Source organism: Scyliorhinus torazame, chromosome 7 (assembly GCF_047496885.1).
Source record: "Scyliorhinus torazame isolate Kashiwa2021f chromosome 7, sScyTor2.1, whole genome shotgun sequence".
NCBI classification, from domain to species: Eukaryota; Metazoa; Chordata; class Chondrichthyes; order Carcharhiniformes; family Scyliorhinidae; genus Scyliorhinus; species Scyliorhinus torazame.
The window spans coordinates 110,859,249-110,880,634 of NC_092713.1; the positions used below are offsets into that span (position 1 = coordinate 110,859,249).

Genomic DNA, 21,386 nt, shown 5'->3' on the forward strand with positions numbered 1-21,386 from the left:
ACCTTGCACAGATCTACCTCTTCCAAATTCTAACACATAAGAGCATTCAGGTGTAATTGCCTCATATTAAGAAAAGCTCTAATGTTTCTCACCTCTGGTACAGCTCCAAGGGAATATTAGACCTCTGTGACATTTCTCAAAACAGTGCATTCTCATTTAAGTTACCGAATTGATGTCCCACAGAGTGATGCAATACAAATGGATGCCAGCAGGGGACAGAAAACAGCAGTTAAAAGCAATAAGGATGAAATAGTTTTTAAAAAAGGACGCATATTCTTGTTTATTTCGCTACATGACTATCAGAAAATGAAATAAGTTTCATTCAAATAACTAGAAACACTGTAGATTGTTTTGCCTATTTTGCTTTATCTTAGTGTATGTTATGAATATAACGATGCAGCAAATTTAAATTGCCTTTCCTACCCAATTCAAAGTATGATTTGGGGACAAACATAGCTACATCTTTACAAATTCCTATAGAGTAAAATAAAAACAAAATATCTTTGAGAAAAGGCTTAATGTTTAAACAGGGACACGTTGGCTTTCTCTTACGAGATGTAGATTTATAAATGTGGAGGAGGAATCTCTTGATTCAGTGCTAAAAAACACCCGAACGTTTAGTAATCATTGTGTGTACTGTATAATCTACTTTAATCATTGTAGCAGAACATAACATTTCTGGAAACTTGCCTTTGCCATTACACTCTATTTCACAAGGGAAGAGTGTGTCTAATGCACAATTCAGCGACACTGAGGGCATCATGACCAAACTTATCCTGTCCTTATTGTCCACCACATGCAGGAGTCATTGGAGACTGATTAAGAGTGGGAAACTTTGTCTGGTTTTCCCTCTCTTGTGTCCAGAGCTCACAATGTAGGAAACGGAGAAAGTAGGGGTTGATTTTAGGGAAGGAGCCTATCAATTCTAGGATGGAAGTTGTATCAGTGGAAACTCCATTGAACCTGCAGATTCCTGGGGGATCGGTGTGTCAGATGCCTCAGTGGGAGGACTGAAAGTCTTGGAAAGGTATTGGAGGCCTGGAGGGGGGAATTGGAGGATGGGGTATAATTTTTGAGAGATGGCAAGCCTCGGTGGGAATGGTTAATCATGGGAGTTGCCGAGACAGGCACGCTGGATCCAGTAGGTAGGTATAAAGTCATTTATCTCTGAATCTGGTGGCAGCTCTCACCTGGGTGCAGCTACCAGGCTTTCCGATGCTCAGGAAACCAGGCCACCCACAGATAATTTTGAAAACAAATAGAACAATAAGGCTCAACACCTCGTTGTAACATTTGAAGTACCAAACTGTCTCAGAGCGGGGTGGCCACCCAACCCCTTCCCCCCTCTCTTGAAGCTAGAAGGCTGCTAGAAGTTGGAGGCAGGTTTGGGTCAGAGTTCTCACTTTTAAGACTTTAAGCTTCCACCTGACCAAAACCCACCTAACTCGGTGGTTAAAATTCCTTGAAGTATCTGAAAATTAGAGCACAACGGTTCAGGAACGAAATCAGGAAACAAATTTTGGTAGCTTAATTGAAGTGTTCAAGACTGAGGATGATAGGTTTTAATTAAGTGCATATAGGAAAATGGAATTGAGGTACAGGTTGCTGGGATCTAACTGAAAGTTATTATGATCTTGGTTGAGGTGAGTAATTTTATTTTAAAGAGATCCAAAGACCCAGTTATTTACTGAAAGAATGAAGGCACGAGATTTAACGCTTTAAACCAAAATAATTTTTACTGTACAAGAGTCAATCAAAACAAACACTAAACCATCTATAATCTAAAACATAGAATCAACATAAATTAAACATGAATTAGCATCCAAGTTGCATTCTATTACAAAGTATAAATTGCTGAAAAAAAAGACAATGGCCTGAATTTTACCCTTGGGGTGTGTCCGAAATCAGCGCAGATAGGGGTGGATGGGAAACCTTCCTGAGATCAAGTTGCACGGTGACACAGTGGTAGCACTGCTGCCTCACAGCTCTAGGGACTCGGGTTCAATACCGGCCTCGAGTGACTGTGTGGAGTTTGCACTTTCTCTCTGTGTCGGTTTCCTCCGGATGCTCTGGTTTCCTCCGACAGTCCAAAGATGTGAAGGTTAAGTGGATTGACCATGCTAAATTGCCCCTTCGTGTCCAAAAGGTTAGGTAAGGTTACTGGGTCATGGGAATAGGGTAGAGGTGTGGGCCAAGATAAGGTGCTCTTTCCAAGGGCTGGTGCAGACTCGGTGGGCCGAATGGCCTCCTTGAACTGTAAATTCTATCTTTCTATTAAGTTGTCAACATGATATTACACTGGTCAATCAAATAAGGCCTGTCCTGTGTGAACGGGTTTGCTGGATGGACTCACATTGAGCAGGGGGTGGGAAGGCTTTGGGCAACGATTCCAATGGGGACCCAGTGGGGGGGAGTTCAAAATTGGAAGATGAAGCTCTCTGAAGGCTGCTAGGAGTTGTCAGGAGCTGAAGGAGCTGAATCTAACCACTAAAATGACATCCCCATTGTCAGGCATTGATTTACTCATTCCTTTGGTCAGCTAGGTGCCTCTGGGGCAATCTTCATCTTGTCCCCTGTTTGTGCGCAATCATGCAGGCAGTGATAATCCATGATCCATCTTCCTGAAGGCCTCCTCACTGCAGTATCAATGAAAAACGGTTAAATCAATGTTAGTCTTCAAAGGTCCACTCTTAACATGTCTTACCTGTGCCTCTTTCATTTGTGACTGCACAGTCCAGTTGGGTGTCCCTTTAATCAGCCTCCCCTGTGCATGCACCAGCTCTCCAACACACCTGCAAAGCCCTCACCAGCAGCGCTTCGCCTCATTTTCATTTTGTACTGCGCCATCGTTGCAAGTTAGAAGATGGTGGTGCTAAACCCTCACTGCCAGACCAGCTTGGACCTTCCCTGTGTGAGCATGGAACTGAAGAGCGTCTTCACTCAGCCCTCTTGCCACTATGGCCCCAAGTGCCTTTTGTTAATCTGTAGCATTTTCTCTCCCCATCCTGGTACCGAGGACGCTAACCCTCACCCATCCTCCCCCCAGTCATGTGTCTGAGTGGAACATTCTCCATACATAAACGCAGTGCAGCCCTAGACCTGCAGCCCCTTCTCCTGCCTGAGGCCAGTTACCCACCTTCCCTGCAGCCTATTAGAAGTCATTGCCGCCTTACCGCTGGCCTGGTAGCTAGAGGCTTGCCTGTGCCAATCCCCTGAAAATAATATGGTGCTGCCTGCAAAGCAATATAAGGTAGTCAAACAAACGTCGAAATCACGAGCAAAGTACAGGTCCCCATGTATACGTCACCTAATTACCGTTGTGAATCACGTTGTTCCAATTGTATGCTGACGTGCCCTGTTGATCCAGAGTGAGGGGACGATTCCAGTGACGAGTCCTGATAGAGAGACGCAAAATATTGAAAAGGCATTCCTGATGTGCTGTGGTGCGAAATGCGGCACGCCATTGATGATTGGAGCACACAATTGAGAAACGATAAATTCCTGGCCTCCTTGTGATATTTTCCGCTAGCACCTATTGTGAAGCCCGCTGTGAATGGATGTGGAAAATCCCAGCTGTCATTAAAAACACTGTGCATTTTGTTGAAAAATTCACACTTGTTAAGGATGACTATTCCAGTCCCTTTGACTGGGTTGGCCTTGAGGTCTTGTAACACAATCAGATATTTGACAATTAGCCAAGTTGACAAGCTATCAATTCCACGCAAGCAGATATAACTAAAACAGATTTTAAAGATTGGCGCAATAGTCCACTCAGGCTATATATCATCAATCTCATAAAGTGCTACAAAATTGTCATGAAGAATTTCAGCTGTGCTGGGGAGGGTGTAGGAGGCTGGGTTATGGGAGGAGGCTCTGAGGAGGGTTAATGCATCCTCTTCGTACGCTGGACTTAACCTCATTCAATTTAAAGTAGTCCACAAGGCGCATATGACGGTGGCCACAATGAGTAGGTTTTTTGAGGGTGTGGAGGATAGGTGTGGGAGGGGGTGGAGGATAGGTGTGGGTGGTGCACGGTGCAGGGGGGGGGGGGGGGGGGGGGGGCAGCGAACCATGTCCACATATTTTGGGCCTGTCCGAAGCTGGTGAGAGTTTGGCAGGGGTTTGCTGACTCCAGAAGTGGCGATTTTTGGAGTGTCTGAAGACCAGGAGTCCAGGGGGCAAGAGAGGCCGACATCTTGGCTTTTGCCTTCCTGGTAGCCCAGAGCCAAATCTTTTTGGAATGGAGAGACTCGGGGCCGTCGAAACCTGGGGGGGGAGCTGTGTGGGGGAACGACCTCGCGGATGTCCTTAGGTTGGAAAAAATCAAGTTCGTCTGGAGAGGGACTGTGGAGGGATTTGCCCAGATATGGCAGCTGTTTATCGATTTCTTCGAGGATAGTTATGAAGTCAGAGTGGCAGAGTGGTTGCAGGGTAATGGCAGGGAGGGTGGGGTGCGGGGGTGTTGGTTATTTATTTGTTATGAGATTTCCTGTTTGTTCTCTTATTGGTTTTGGTTGTGTTTGATGTGTATATACAAATGCCTTAATTAAAACATTTTTTTTTAAGCCAGATCTCCAGCCGAAAGCAGCGCACAATTATTGAGTTCCATAGGCACGGTCTTCATGAAAACCGGTACATACCTGCAGAACCATGTCAACTCTGCTTATGGTGGTGTCATGTGAGAGTACATTTAAGAAATGGGTGTTTATAAATGGGTGTGTATATAAATATCTGTATTGAGAGTACCTTTAAGAAATGGGTGTTTATTACTGCAGTGATGTCAGAGAGTGGGTGGAGCTGGGCTGTCTGTCAGCTTTTTACTTTCGCTTTAGGCTTTTTTGCTGCAGGGTGGGTTTGGTTTCATTTTAGTTTTGGAGACGCTGCAATCACAGCAGGATGTGTGTGAATCTCTGCAAGCTTATGAATGTCCATTTGCTGATTTCAACGTGGTAACTGTTCTCAGTAGTGAAGTTAAACCTGAGGTGCTTCTGTTAAAGGTTTTGTTTTAAGTCTTATGGATGTTAAAAGGAAAGCTCAAGGATTACTTAGTGTTGTATTCTTTGGGGGTTGTATTTGAATTAATGGTTGCTAAGATGTTCACTGTGTGCTTTAAAAAGGTTAACTTGAGTTCATAGGATAAACATTGATTTGCTTTAAAAAATACTTTTCCATTTCTGCTGTACCACACCTGTAAAGTGGACTGTGTGCTCCCCATAACACAATCTAGTAAAAGTTGTGGGTCAGGTGAACACCTTGATACACTTTGGGGTTCTCTAAACCCTGGCCCATAACAGTGGCTTGTGTGTAAAGATCCACCCATGCTATCTTCAAGTTACACAAATAGCTGCAACAACTGTACATTTGCCTATTCTCAGCTTCTGGATCTAGCCTTTGTCTTCTTCAGCCTTGCTGTATAGCATCACTAGAATCATCTTCACCATCAGGGCTCGAAGCACTCTTTGTCCTTTTAGATGGTTTCAACCAGGTTCAGCCTCCTAGAAGTCAGCTCAGATTCAGTCTTAGTTTCCTTAGGAACCGGGAGAGACAGTTTTCTTTCTTAGCTTCTCTTTTCAGTTTCCCTTTTAATAAGAGTCCGTCTCAAAAAATATACGGCGGGATTTAAGTAAAGACTTAATTACCTGCAAAGACTCGCATTCAAAGTATCGTCTTGTGTCATTGACTTTGCCTATACATATGTTTCTGGAACCCACCTCTTCATTCGCCTGAGGAAGGAGCTGTGCTCCGAAAGCTAGTGATTCAAAACAAACCTGTTGGACTTTAACCTGGTGTTGTAAGACTTCTTACTGTGCTCACCCCAGTCCAACGCCAGCACCTCCACATCATCTTTAAAACTGAGATAAGGAACAAATTCTTCAGCCAGAGGGTAGTGAATCTGTGGAACTCTTTGTCGCAGAAGCCTGTGGAGGCCAAATCACTTTGTGTCTTTAAGACAGAGATATATAGGTTCTTGATTAATAAGGGGATCAAGGGTTATGGGGAGAAGGCAGGAGAATGGGGATAAGAAACATATCGGCCATGATTGAATGTCGGAGCAGACTCGATGGGCTGAATGGCCTAATTCTGTTCCTATGTCTGATGGTCTTATGGTCTAACAGTGACTTGCATCCACATTAGCAATATGGACTCTTCCAAATCATAGAATCATAGAATTTACAGTGCAGAAGGAGGCCATTCGGTCCATCAAGTCTGCACTGGCCCTTGGAAAGAGCACCCCACTGAAGCCCACACCTCCACCCTATCCACGCAACCCAATAACTTCATCTAACTTTTTGTTTTGGACACTAAGGGCACTTTAGCATGGCCAATCTACCTAACCTGCACATCTTTGGACTGTGGGAGGAAACCGGAGCACCCGGAGGCAACCCACACATACAAGAGGAGAACGTGCAGACTCCGCACAGACAGTGAACCAAGCCAGGTATCGAACCTGGGACCCTGGAGCTGTGAAGCAACTGTGCTGACCACTGTGCCACCGTGCTGCCCCTTTGTAACTTACAAAGGTTCCAACTTCATTATTGTGTAGCTGGTGTGATGACCTCCAGCACATTAGAGAAGGCTGCGCCAACTCTCCTGGCAGCTGCCATGATGTCTTTAGATTGCATCAATCCTCCATCCCCTCATTCTCTGTCCCTATACTGTGAATGTGAGGTAGGCTGCTTCCACATACCAGCTCCCTCCTGCACCCTTCGCTCGTGACTCCTCTCAGGAGCTTGTACTCAGTAGCTGAACTGCAACACGATCACATCCATGGGTTAACTGACAATTTCATCAAGTGAACAACTGGAGCCCTCTAGAAACAAATCCACTGGCTGGACAGGCCAGGTGATTAACCCAAATTGTCGTACAAGAGAGTTAAGCTGAAGAAAAACAGGATTAAGGGAAGGTGTCGAATGTGTCTGCCGTGTATGGCCTCCAGCTTTTGATCTGCAATGGCCTGTACCATATATTTGTCAATTATACAGACGGCTGCCTCTTCCATTAATGTCAGCAGGGTATTAGAGAAGATCCTTCTCTTGTTCTCATACTCTCCTTTCTGTTGTGTGCCAACTTCTCCTGCAAGCAGAACAGATAAAGGAAGTAAGAGTGTTCCCAGTTGAGGCTTTTTCAAGACGCCTGCAACAGCTTAGTACGCTATGAATGATAACAGGAAGAAGCAGCAAGTATTGTAGCCATGTAAAATGGCTGCGTTCCGATTAATCTGGCCAAAACCCAGTTTAAAATGGCTAACCCGAAAGACTGCTGGGAAAAGCAGCCAAGAAGTCACAAGCAGGCAGCTGCAGACAGGTTTGCATATTCAGCTCTGGGAACGTAGCCCAGATCGATACTCAGGGCTATCAACAGCCCTTCAACCCAGGTATCCGCAGTTTCATTCAGGACTGTTTACACCTAATCAACTCGGACATCCACAGTTAAATCGGCTATCCCCGGGAACAATTGCAACATATTAGCAATTGAATACCGGGCCACACCTGTAGGCGCCTGCAGTGGCCGAAACAAAGACAGGTGAGCGACCAACCCCCGATCGAGGAATCGCCTCACCATTGGACACATCGACCCCAGAGATTGGGGACAGAATCCAATCACTTGGGACTCAGGGTCAAGGGCCGCCCCGGGAGGCGGGAAGCCCCTGGGCCCTATAAAAGTAAAGGTCCAAGTTCAGATCTCTCTTTCTCTCATCTTCGCCTGCTCGAGACCTTCGGAAGACCAGCCACCGGTAGCAGTAAGTTTTGAATCCAACGATCGCTATCCGGTCGAGACACCTAGCCACCGACCTGTAGCAGCCTTTTGAATCCCGCGGGCCAGATTTGATTGGACAAGCCATTCGTTTCCCTGACCTGGTGGGCTCTTCCTAAGTTAAGTATTGGCCAGTAGTGATAGGTTTGTTATATAGAAAGTAGTATTAGGGTATTAATATTGCTTGTTGTATATAATAAATGACCGTTGTTTTAATCCTTACTAAGCGGTGTGCTGTGTTATTAATCATAACCTAAACTTGAACCACGTGGCAGTATCATAAAGATACCTGGCAACTCATGAGCAAAGGTGACCGAAACAGAGCAAATAGAATAAGCTAGAAAGAGCAACAGTATGGCCAAGAGAAAAAAGTAATTCTGAGAGCAGGAGGACATCTTGAGGTTATGAATATCAAAATAGCACTGACTGAAGGAGAGGGATGATAGATGGAGGAGCGGAGGAGCGCGAAGGCTGGGGCTATAGGAGAGTGTATTGGTCTATGTTGAGAGTATAAGAACTGTACATGGGTGTCTTCCCTTGCACTCTTTGTAGGCCAATTAGCCTAACCTCGGTTGTTGGCAAGATTCTAGAATCCATTGTTAAGGATGAGATTTCTAAATTCTTGGAAGTGCAGGGTCGGATTAGGACAAGTCAGCATGGATTTAGTAAGGGGAGGTCGTGCCTGACAAACCTGTTAGAGTTCTTTGAAGAGATAACAAATAGGTTAGACCAAGGAGAGCCAATGGATGTTATCTATCTTGACTTCCAAAAGGCCTTTGATAAGGTACCTCACGGGAGACTGCTGAGTAAAATAAGGGCCCAAGGTATTCGAGGCAAGGTACTAACATGGATTGACGATTGGCTGTCAGGCAGAAGGCAGAGAGTTGGGATAAAAGGTTCTTTTTCGGAATGGCAACCGGTGACGAGTGGTGTCCCGCAGGGTTCAGTGTTGGGGCCACAGCTGTTCTCCTTATATATTAAAGATCTAGATGACGGGACTGGGGGCATTCTGGCTAAGTTTGCCGATGATACAAAGATAGGTGGAGGGGCAGGTAGTATGGAGGAGGTGGGGAGGCTGCAGAAAGATTTAGACAGTTTAGGAGAGTGGTCCAAGAAATGGCTGATGAAATTCAACGTGGGCAAGTGCGAGGTCTTGCACTTTGGAAAAAAGAATAGAGGCATGGACTATTTTCTAAACGGTGACAAAATTCATAATGCTGAAGTGCAAAGGGACTTGGGAGTCCTAGTCCAGGATTCTCTAAAGGTAAACTTGCAGGTTGAGTCCGTAATTAAGAAAGCAAATGCAATGTTGTCATTCATCTCAAGAGGCTTGGAATATAAAAGCAGGGATGTACTTCTGAAGCTTTATAAAGCATTAGTTAGGCACCATTTAGAATACTGTGAGCAATTTTGTGCCCCACACCTCAGGAAGGACATACTGGCACTGGAGCGGGTCCAGCGGAGATTCACACGGATGATCCCACGAATGGTAGGCCTAACATACGATGTACGTCTGAGGATCCTGGGATTATATTCATTGGAGTTTAGGAGGTTGAGGGGAGATCTAATAGAAACTTACACGATAATGAATGGCTTAGATAGGGTGGATGTAGGGAAGTTGTTTCCGTTAGCAGGGGAGACTAGGACCCGGGGGCACAGCCTTAGAATAAAAGGGAGTCACTTTAGAACAGAGATGAGGAGAAATTTCTTCAGCCAGAGAGTGGTGGGTCTGTGGAATTCATTGCCACAGAGGGCGGTGGAGGCCGGGACGTTGAGTGTCTTTAAGTCAGAAGTTGATAAATTCTTGATTTCTCGAGGAATTAAGGGCTATGGCGAGAGAGCGGGTAAATGGAGTTGAAATCAGCCATGATTGAATGGTGGAGTGGACTCGATGGGCCGAATGGCCTTACTTCCACTCCTATGTCTTATGGTCTTATGGTCTTTGTGAGCTCATTACATTTTTTTCTGCACTGCAACCAGGTTCTGGGGACAATACCTGTGGTATCTATTTGCTCTGTCAACTCCCTCCATTGCTGCTGAGAAGCTTGCCTGAGGATTTGTTACCTCTTGGAGAGAAAGAAGACCTGTTGTTTGTTGCTGACATGCTTTATGAGTACCTTCACTGCTGCATCAGGGAATCTGGAGGCCCTGTGTTCCACTACCCACCATTGGAAAATATTTCTTCATTTTAAGGAGCTGCAGGCTGCCCTTAGGTAGCATCCTAACCATCAGATTTCTTGGGCTATGGTGGGCTGCCAGTGCTGATCGGCAATATATAGACAGCTCACCCATTGTATTACCTGCCAAACCCTGCCATTTCTACCAGTTAGAATAGCAAACACATGGGGTCTGAGAGAAAGCTCAGCCAGCAGGTGAAGGATGAATGATATGTGGAATCTAGCTGCTAGATCCGTGGGGATATTTGTGGACTGAAATAGGAGGAGCAACTGTCGTGTTTTGCTGACAAGGCTGTGGATGTTTGGCTTTGTTGCTTCATATTCATTGAGATTCCGTTCCATCGTACGCTAATTTGCATTGTCCAAGAAGACGACATTCACTGCTCAAAGTACCAGCTGAATGTCAGTAGCAAGGTTAGAGATTGCGAGTGGTATTTCCACAAATATGCAGTAATACATCCAGTAGAGGTCAGTGCAGTATTAAACTGTTGTTAGAGAAACCTGAACATGCAGCAAAATGTTAACATTTTTGCAAATTAATAATAATTAATGCTGTTTTAGTTGAATTTTTTTGACTAAATTAAATAATAATGTCCATTAATTTTGGGTGCAAATCATTTTGTCCCGATAAACCAGAAGATTCTGTTTGGATGCTGGTTTTATAACTCATCCACTATTCCTCTCTACTAACTTCAACTGAAATGGAAATTTAGAAGGGTGTAAAATGGGTTGTTCCAATCCCACCATCCCATGTGTTTAAGGGCCTAATTAAAAGGAAAAGAATACTTGCGTTTATCTCACACTTTTCTTTTTTTTAAATATTTTTTATTAAGGCTTTTTAACAACACAACTTTTTCCCCCTTACAAACAATCACCCCCCCCCCCCCGTAACAAAATAGCGCAAATTCTCCCTGAGCAAGATATATACATGGCAAGATGGTATATTTACATAGCTTTATACACTGGCTCTTGGCCGCGCGTACCGTTTCCCCCCACCCTCCATGCTATCTCCCGCTCGTCCATCCCCTCAAACAGTCTCTCGTTCCCCCCTCTCCCCCCAGGGTTGTTGCTGCTGCTGAACGACCTTCTTCTAACGCTCCGCGAGATATATCTCACACTTTGCATGACTGCCGGTAGGGGCAGCACAGTAGCACGGTGGTTAGCATCAGGGTCCCAGGTTTGATTCCCAGCTGGGTCACTGTCTGTGCGGAGTCTGCACGTTCTCTCCGTGTCTGCGTGGATTTCCTCCAGGTGCTCCGGTTTCCTCCCACAAATCCCGAAAGACATGGGGCGAGATTCTCCGACCTCCCGCCGGGTCGGAGAATCGCCGGGGGCTGGCGTGAATCCCGCCCCCACCGGTTGTCGAATTCTCCGGCACCGGATATTCGGCGAGGGCGGGAATCGCGCCGCGCCGGTTGGCGGGGCCCACCCCCCTGCGATTCTCCGGGCCGGATGGGCCGAAGTCCCGCTGCTAGAATGCCTGTCCCACCGGCGTAGATTAAACCACCTACCTTACCGGTGGGACAAGGCGGCGCGGGCGGGCTCCGGGGTCCTGGGGGGTGGGGGTGGGGGGGGGGGGGGCACGGGGCGATCTGGCCCCGGGGGGTGCCCCCACGGTGGCCTGGCCCGGTTGGCGAGCCCCCCCCCCCCCCCCCCCCCCCCCCCCCCCCGCGATTCTCCGGCCCGAATGGGCCGAAGTCCCGCCGGCGTAGATTAAACCACCTACCTTACCGGTGGGACAAGGCGGCACGGGCGGGCTCCGGGGTCCTGGGGGGGGCGTGGGGCGATCTGGCCCCGGGGGGTGCCCCCACGGTGGCCTGGCCCGCGATCGGGGCCCACCGATCCGCAGGCGGGCCTGTGCCGTGGGGGCACTCTTTCCCTTCCGCCTTCGCCACGGTCTCCACCATGGCGGAGGCGGAAGAGACTCCCTCCACTGCGCATGCACAGGAATGCCGTCAGCGCCCGCTAACGCTCCCGCGCATGCGCCGCCCGGAGATGTCATTTCCGCGCCAGCTGGCGGGGCACCAAAGGCCTTTTCCGCCAGCTGGCGGGGCGGAAATTAGTCCGGCGTGGGCCTAGCCCCTTAAGGTTGAGGCTCGGTCCCCCAAGATGCGGAGGATTCCGCACCTTTGGGGCGGCGCGATGCCCGGCTGATTTGCGCCGTTTTGGGCGCCGGTCGGCGGACATCGCGCCGATACCAGAGAATTTCGCCCATGCTGTTAGGTAATTTGGACATTCTGAATTCTCCCCCTGTATACCTGTACAGGTGCTGAAATGTGGCGACTAGGGGATTTTCACAGTAACTTCATTGCAGTGTTAATGTAAGCCTACTTGTGACAATAAAGATTATTATTATGTCTCAAAGTGCTTAACGGCAATGAAGTGCTTTTGAAGTGTAGTCACTGTTGTAATGTAGGAACCATGGCAGCCAATTTGGACACGGCAATCCCCACAAATAATGAGGTGATAATGATCAGCTAATTTGTTGATGTGATGCTGAGAGGTAAATATTGGCCAGGATACCATGGGATATTTCTTTGAAATAGAGCCGAGGGGTCATTTACATTCACCTGAGCAATCAGATGGGGCCTCAGTCTCATGTCTCATCTGAAAGACACATGTCCAACAGTGCAGCAGGAACCCCTCAGTCCTGCACTGGAGTGTCGGCCTAGATATTCGTGCTGAAGCCCTGGAGTGGGACTCAAACCCCAGAACCTTCTAATTCAAAGGTGAGAGTGCCACCAAGTGAACGGCAGTTGACACCCAAGTTGGCTTCATGTGCTACCACAGGCAAACCACAATATCCATAAATACTTCCAACTAAAGTTATTGAACACATGAAGCATCGAAATTGGATCAACTACAAAAATTGTCCATCACCCCAGAATAATATCCCAAGATAACGGAGTACCCTCGGGAGACGAGAGCAAGGCAAGCAGTAGAGAAGGGGGAAGATTAGAGGAGAGAAACAATGTGCGTGAGTGTAAAAATGTAACATAAAGCTTATATTTTCACTGTGATTTTAAGATTTTCAGCTAAGTCTTTTCCTTCACTCCCCATGCAGCAGAATAGGTAAGAGGGTATAAAATATTGAGGTAAATTCCAGCAGGTAATGGGCGAAATTGAAGAGGTAAATTGGGAAACTGTCATTTTAGAACATGTAAGGGATTTAAGCCCATTACTTACTGCCGGACTCCCAAACTTGTAAATTTCTTTTAGGATGAGACCAATTTTAATTATTAGGGAAAAATAAAGGTCACTTTAACCTCCCCAGTCCAATGATTGGGACCAAGATATTTCTGGGTTTTTGAATCTTCTGGATTATTAAATGGATGAAACACAAGTGTGTGAATTGGGAAACACTGTAGATATAAATGTTTACTTGAATGATAAAGCTTATAAAAGATTGCAATTTTAAATATTTTTTTTAACTTATCCAAGTATTGTATTTTTCATGCTTCCACTCCAAAATGCTGTACTAAAATTATGTTGCTGACGTTGAGGGGCTGCTAAAAGAATTTCCATGCAACAGAGACTGGATTCTTCATTCCTGAGGCGAAGCGTTGACACCGGCGCAGGATTCGTGGAGTTCAAAGACAGCAAAACTGGCGCCACACCTGGACTGATTCAGCGGGTGTTGAGGGGCTAGCACTGGGAATGAGGCTGCTCGCCGCCGTCATTCGCCGTGCCTGGGCGCAGGTGGCAGAGTTGGTCAGCGCCGCGAGCAATACTGTCTGGACCAGCCAGCCGTACCATACAAAACTGCACAACCTACTCAGGGGGTCAAAGTGAGTAGGTAGCACTGTGCCCCTGGTACTAACCCACGTCCCACACACCCGTAACCCCCCACCACCCAACCCGGAGGGCGGCTGAACACCCACTCTGCACCACATGCCAGCACCCATACGGGCCGCGATGGCCTGGTGCCCTGGCCACTGAGGCTACCAACTACAACCCCTTGGGCTGCATGCATCGGACTGTCTAACACTGTCGTTTTCTGTTGCGGAGAAGGCCGCCAAACATCATCGTATCTCAAACAACGACAAATCAGACTACAGAAGGGAGATAAATCACTTGGTTGCATGGTGTGCCGAAAACAACCTCTGTCTAAATGTCGGAAAGACCGAGGAACTGATCATCAACTTCAGGAAGCGTATCAAGAGACACTCTCCCATCTGCATCAATGGCTCCGAAGTGGAGATGGTCGATAGCTTTAAGGTCCTGAGGGTCACCATCACCAACAGTCTGTCCTGGTCCACTTACTTCGATGCAACAGTCAAGAAAGCCCAACAACGTCTCTACTTCCTACAGAAGCTAAAGAAATTCGGCATGGCTGCATCGACTCTCACAAACTTCTAGAGATGTGCGATAGAGAGCATCCTATCCAGCTGTATCACAGCTTGGTATAGCAATTGCTCGGTCCAAGATCGCAAGAAACCGCATCACACAAGCTTGCCACCCTCACATTTATTCTGTATACACCTCCCGCTGCCTCAGGGAGGCAGACAACATTATAAGAGACCCCTCTCACCCAGGCATTGCCTTCTTCCAGACCCTTCCATCAGGCAGAAGGCACAGAAGTCTGAAGACCCGCACATCCAAACGTAGGAACAGCTTCTTCTCCACAGCTATAAGACTCCTCAACGACTCCCCCTCGGACTGATCTGTTCCCTGTAAGAACACTATTCACGACACCCTATGCTGCTCTTGCTCATGTATTTGCTTTGTTTGGCCCCTGTTCCGCACTGTAACCAATCACTGTCAATCGATGTACCATTTGTCAATGTACCCTGTTGATTATTCTTTTTGTTTACTGTGTACGTACTGTGTACGTTCCCTCGGCCGCAGAAAAAAACTTTTTACTGTACTTCGGTACATGTGACAATAAATCAAATCAATCAACAACCACGAGGAGCGGGAGAAAACTGGAGAAGGACTGCCAGGCCTTAGCCCCTCACCATGGCAGAGTAGAGGGCCCTGGACATGGATGTGGCCTGGAGGAAAGGGAGGTCCCGGAGCAGAGGTCAACCCCCTCCCCCCCAACACCACCCCCTCATCACCCTCACACTCACCCCGACTTCACCCCCACACCACCCTCCCCCCCCCACACCACCCACACCCTCACCCCCACACCACCCTCACCCCCACCATATCCTCACCCCCACCATATCCTCACGCTCGGCATTGCCCTCATCCTGACCCTCATCCCCACAGCACCCTCACCCCCACCAACCCCACTCATGTATATAATGAGATGCAGACAGGCAGTGATTGACACACAGGATAACCAATGAACACACACGACACATAACAACCAATCACCAGGCAGGATACCACCACTATAAAGCACACAGGGCATTAAGACTCTCCCTCTTGATGTGTTGGGTACTCTGGATCTGTGGAGACTGCGTTTACCTTAGCAGTAACATAGACAGGCTACCAACACTTGTAATAGTACAACTCTATTTTATTTAACTAAGAGCTGTTAAACATACTTGTACTGTGGGTCGACACTATGTTAGATTGACTGAAGACCTAGGCCTAACTTGACCAGCCTATACTGCTAGCACATGGTGGATGTTTGTCCTACTGACTGCGGGCTGTCTGTCTCAGAGGCTGCATCCCGAATGAGCGGGAAAACGAGTGCCCTCTGTCTTTATAGTGACCGTGCCCTAACTGGTGATTGGCTGCTGTGTTGTGTGTGTTGATTGGTCTTGCAGTGTGTCAGTCAGTGTGTGTCTCTGCACCATCATATACTGATGTGTATATTATGACACCTCTCTCTACAGGACACAGCTACTGAGATAGTAAGAGTGCACACGCCAGTGAGCACTATCACCATGAGGTAGAGAGTTAGTTTGGTCAAGCCAGTAGGAGGTTATCAGTTAGATTGATAGAGTGTCAACTCACAGCAGACTATGTACAGCAATCAGGAAGTTCAATAAAACAGTGTTGGACCATCTCCTGTGTCAGAAGCCTGTTTCTAGTTTCACTGCATCCAGTTGCAGTCAACGTTGAACCAACTTTCTTAACACATCACCCCCCAGCCCGCATTCTAATCATGCGTCTTGTCATGTGTCTCACAGGACCTGCTGGTGATGGGGCTGGTCCATTCGGTGTCTCATGCCCCTAGCCTCTGGCCTTGGCACCCATCCCTGATGACAGTGGTACCGTCAGCTGGTGCTGCCCTTGCCAGCCGACTACCGCCCGCGCCCCCGTAGGGGCTACAGTGGGCATTGCCCTTAAGTGGACTGCCTGATGCCCCCCAGCAGGTGGTGGGGGGTATGGCGGAGGGTGGGTTGAGGGGGTGCGGGGGTCGGGGCACTCATGTGGCCAGTGTCACTCTGCAGAACAAGGGGCCAAGGTGGGTGGGCAGTGGGGTACACAGAAAGATGGCTGCTTTGCAGGCCGTGGCAATGGTGGTCCTCATCTGGACTCAGCACCAGTCCAGTGGGGATCACTCCGGACACTCGGCTGCTCCCCCGTCACCCCCCTGGCCCTGGCAGGGTTGCCCCACCCCAGCCAGCCCAGCCAGTGTCCAACCCGGCAGCCCCCAGTCGTGCCTCCCTCTGCCCTACCGCCTCTCTCTCCCTCATCAGCTACAACGCTGCTTTCACGATTTTTAAAAGCACAAGTGAACCGTGCCGTTGGTAACTCAGCCCTTCAGAGGCGGGGAATCGCAGAGGCCCGGAGAATACCGGGTCAGGCCTTATAATTATATGCAAACTGTGTTTATTGTACATGTGTTCCGGACTGCATTGACGCTGCTGTCGAGGTGACAGAGAATTGCCATTTGGCACGGAACGGATTCTCCACCCAATCGCGTTTCCCGATTTCAGTGTCGGCCGACGGAGAATCCCGGCCCTGGAGGTTCCAAACATTAGATTTCCTGATTGTTGGGGTAGCAGTTTATGTTCTTAGAATGAGAGGTTGTGCATTCTGGGCCTGATATCTATTGTGTTCGGTCCACTAACGGCTTTCGAAAATACATAGGTCCTTAACCACTGGAATGCAACAAATCATGATTATTGGGCAGCAGCAATCTAGATTTCCTCATTAAAACTGTTAGTACCTGTGACATTATGTGAAATGTTCAGAATACAAAGGGTTAATGTCATATCATAATTAACCATTAGATGGAGCTAGATTCAGAACTATATAAAGCACTGACTCATAGGCTTCTGGGAGAAGGCTGGAGAGGAGCAGTGAGAGAGTGTAAAGTACAGTTATGGATATGGGCTGCTTTGCCCTGGATGGTGTCGAGCTTCTTGAGTTTTGTTGGAGCTGCACTAATCCAGGCAAGTGGAGAGCATTCCATTATGGATTAATGGTAATAAGGGTAATAATGGTTAATGGTAATAATGATTAATGGTAATAAGGGAATGGAATCTCAGAGGAAACAAAGTCTGAAGTCCAGGCATTCATGCCTCCATGTGGGCTGAACAGGAAAGCAGATGGGACCTAGATGCAGAAGGCCTGCCCCCATTTCCAGTTTTGTGTAATCCCGGCTGCACAGGAAAGGGGGAAGGGCATGTCTCGCATCTGAGTTCAGAGATAAAAAGTAGTGGAAAAAGTTTTCAGACCTGATTTTCATCGTTCCTTTTGCTGGAGTGATGGACTTCAGGAACACATCCTCAGCAATGCTGTTGGAGGTTTTCACACAATGTTATGCCTATCGTGTTCTTTGTTGTAGTCGCAAAGTGAAAGAATTAGAGGTGGCACACTTTGAGTTTGTATAACATAGTGCAAGGGGTTTATTTACAAGATGCTGTTCAAACAGGGGATAATGGTGAACTCCACAAAGCCCCACCGAATGCTCCAATGATGTCAGTGCTACATGTGACATTACACCAGCCAATAGTGTTGTTCTGTTAAATAGCAATGCCAAACTGTTATTAGTTTGTTAACGTCACCTGATCATCACTGTTCATAGTATTGGCCTTACATCTGGGAGAGGGGAAGAAGGAGGGAATAGTTCTGGGTCACCCCTGGTGCTGCAACGCTACCTGGCAGCACAATACTGCAAGCAGCAGTTCCGCAGACAGCAAACAGTATTGCCAGGCTAACACAGAAAATGTATCTTTCTCAAGGAGTATCTTGTATGTATCTTTCTCAAACTAATAACAGTTTGGCATTATAAAATGGGTAAAGGTCTCTTACACCATTCAAGCCATTGAAGCAGAACAGCGGCAGATATGTACCACAGGAGTAAGGGTCCCCAGGCATCAGAAGGCAGAACCTCAGGAGGCACAACCAAGAAGGACAGTATTAGCACCGGGTGTATCATGTTAGGTGCAGCCATCTGGACATGTTGGAGAACAAGTGTAGGACAAGGCTGAGAATATCTAAATAGAAGATAACAGACATCCGGCCCATAGTGCAGGGCAAACTGGCACCTCAAACCAACAGCTGACAGGTCCTGCCAATAGCAGTCAAAGTTATGGTAGTGCTAATATATTTTGAGTCTTGCTCATTTCAGGGCTCTGTTGCAGACCTGTGTGGTACTTTACAAGTGACAGCCCACCATTGCATAACCACAGTGACAGATGGACTGTCTGCATAGATGAGGGACTTCATCACCTTTCCGACAGATACAGACCTCTCGGGTGCAGAGCGTAATAGTCTCCAACTTGCCCCAGGTACAGGGGATAATTGATTCCACACATGTGGCAATCAGGGCACCCGTTGACAGACCTGAGAGACTCATAAATCAGAAGATGTTCCATTCTATTAATGCTCAGGTCGTGTGCGACACAGGAAGATATTCCTACATGTGAACTCTAAATTCCCAGGCAGTTGTCACAGGCAGTCGTACCTGCCTTAATTATTTCACCCCATGAGTAATGTACTATCAAACTGAAATGAAATGAAAATCGCTTATTGTCACAAGTAGGCTTCAATGAAGTTACTGTGAAAAGCCCCTAGTCGCCACATTCCGGTGCCTGTTCGGGGAGGCTGGTACGGGAATTGAACCGTGCTGCTGGCCTGCCTTGGTCTGCTTTCAAAGCCAGTGATTTAGCCCTGTGCTAAACCAGCCCCAAGCTGTCCTGCTAAATGAACAAGCATTGAAAACCATTAGAGCAGATAATGCTTATACTTACAATGTTGTCATCAATGAGCAATGTTCAAACCTATTTGACATCACAGTCTTTCTATAAACTTTCAGCACACGCATGGCACGCCCCTTCTCTAACAGTCAGGATGTACAAGCATGCCAGAGGCGTTCCAACAGACATATTCTTTCAGTTTTGGGCTGCTATAATGTCGGCACCAGTGTTGTCACAGGAATGAATTTCACAGCCTATGATTCTAATCGCGAGGACTCCATCTTGATGGTTTTCCTTTTGCTAACATGGCGCGTTCTGCTTGGGGATCCATCTCGCTGAATTATTTTAGGCGGTGTAAATTCCAATGGTAATCAAGCCTGCCCATCTGCATTGGCAGTCTGAAGCTCTGCCTCAGGAACTTGTTTTTTCTGACTTGACTGGATTTCAAAGGAAGGAGCTTATTTTTCTGCTGGCCAAGCAATGCATGTTGGCAGAAAGATATGGAAATTTCTTGGAGGAATGTAAGGAGGTTTTTCGGTTGGAAGTGGGCTGAACAAAGCTTGATTTAAAAAGGACCATTACACAATTTCCTGTCCCAGGCTCCAGAACCGCTGAGGCAGTAATTGCCACAATATGATTCACTGAGGGAAGATATTTGGCTTTTATTATTGTTATTTATATTATTTGGTTGGATGCACAACTCCCACAAATTCTAGATAGGTTATTCATTTAAGGCTATTTTGAAAACTTGCTGCAATGAATGGCAGCCCTGTTGGTGGATGTTTTGTACTTGATAACCAGACTAACTTAATTCCTATATATATTTTCCCTCCAGTTTTTTCTACTTTGCATGCCTTTGCCCACTATTTTAATGGAGATATTAACTTAAAATTGGTAAACATTAATGGGTAATGACCCCCATTAAAATTGTGAATATGTGAGTTTGTTCATCTGCCACTGTCTTACACAAGTTATCTCCAAGCTGTAGGGTTATGTCCAATGCAGTTTTAATACACATAAAAATATATTGAGCACTGGGCTGTGGACGTACGTCAAGTGTTGTGGGAGAAGAAAATACCTGTGAATTCCACGTTAGTCTGTTGTCTGGAGTCTGCAGGTATTCGGAAATTTCCTGCTAAAACAAATCAGAATGTGCATCGTGGCAGAAAAATAAATTCATAGACAAAAAAGACTTATATGTTTTTAAAAATCATTTATGAGATGTGAGCATCGAAGGCTAGGCCAGCATTTATTGCCCATCCCTAGTTGCCCTTCAGAATGTGGTGGTGAGCTGCCTGCTTGAACCTCTGCAGTCCCTGGGGTGTAGGTATACCTACAGTGCTGTTAGGGAGGTTGTTCCAGGATGTTGACCTTACTTCCTAGCTCTGTACTTGTATGGAACATGCCTCCAGCTCTATACAGATGTGTGCAACCTTGTCTTTGAACTCTAATGATACATCACTGTAGCGAAGGAGGGTATAATTCTGGAGTCAGGACTTGGTCCCCAGTGCCTGGCCACACTAAAGCCAAACAAATGAGGTCTGCTCCAAGAGGTCTCCTTATATCACTTTGGGGAAACAGTCCAATTAAGCTCAACATTGGGAGGGGAGTTCTTAATGCGGGACAAGCCTTTTTCTGAAGCAGGTAGCACAAACATTTCTGTGCTGTCTGATTATGAAGATGCTTTACCCTTTTGCTGCTATCTAACATGAAGTGCAAGCTGCAGAATGTGTGACCATGAACCTCTTGCTATCCATCCCATCTCCACTTCCCTTACTCAAACCTCCCCTTCTGCATTTTTGCTTTCAGAAACCCAAGATGTTTTGCCTGCTCACTTTGAAGGGCGACAGTCAACAACAACTTGTGATGAGGAAGCACTGTCAATTGAACTGACACTCAGATACTGGCACTTCCCATACCTTAAAGGATAGTATGGAGTCAGAACGCGCACATGGTGACTCATCGAGGACTAGTGGGTTAAGGCCAGCTCAGGACGGAAGGAAAGCTTGTGTCATATCTGCCAGTGGATGGCAAGGTCACACGTGAGTTATGCTGCAGAGGCAACAGATGAGGACTTTGATGGGGTGGCAATCAGGAGGATGCCAATGGGAATGCATACAGAAATGCTTGGTGCATTGGCAAGCCTGTCACATAGCCTCATGTCACTGTCAAGGAGCATGAAGGAGTACAGCACCAACTCGGAACAGGGTTACGAGCCCCTCTTTTCCAGTATGGTAGTGGTCAACTCCATGACAGTACTTGCAGATCCAGGTGTGATGGAAGGCCTGATGACCTACGTCTCAGTTCCCACTGCACACAGGCAGAAGCCACCCAACATCCTATTGCTGCAGTGAAAGATTAGATTGAGGTCATGAGGTCCATGCCTGTTACCATGCAAGCTCAGCTT

The 21,386-nt window shown here is 47.0% G+C and overlaps 1 long non-coding RNA gene across 1 annotated transcript in view; it reads right to left on the minus strand.

The window, feature by feature from the left end:
• Positions 1 to 1,758: 1,758 nt before the first annotated feature.
• Positions 1,759 to 21,386, minus strand: part of LOC140427312 (uncharacterized) — a 48,317-nt gene continuing 28,689 nt past the window's right edge. Inside the window, exons 3-5 of the long non-coding RNA XR_011948462.1 lie at positions 20,058 to 20,111; positions 3,308 to 3,395; positions 1,759 to 2,636 (exon numbers count right to left, since the gene is read on the minus strand). This is a non-coding gene — a long non-coding RNA (uncharacterized lncRNA). The remainder of the gene's footprint in view (positions 2,637 to 3,307; positions 3,396 to 20,057; positions 20,112 to 21,386) is intronic.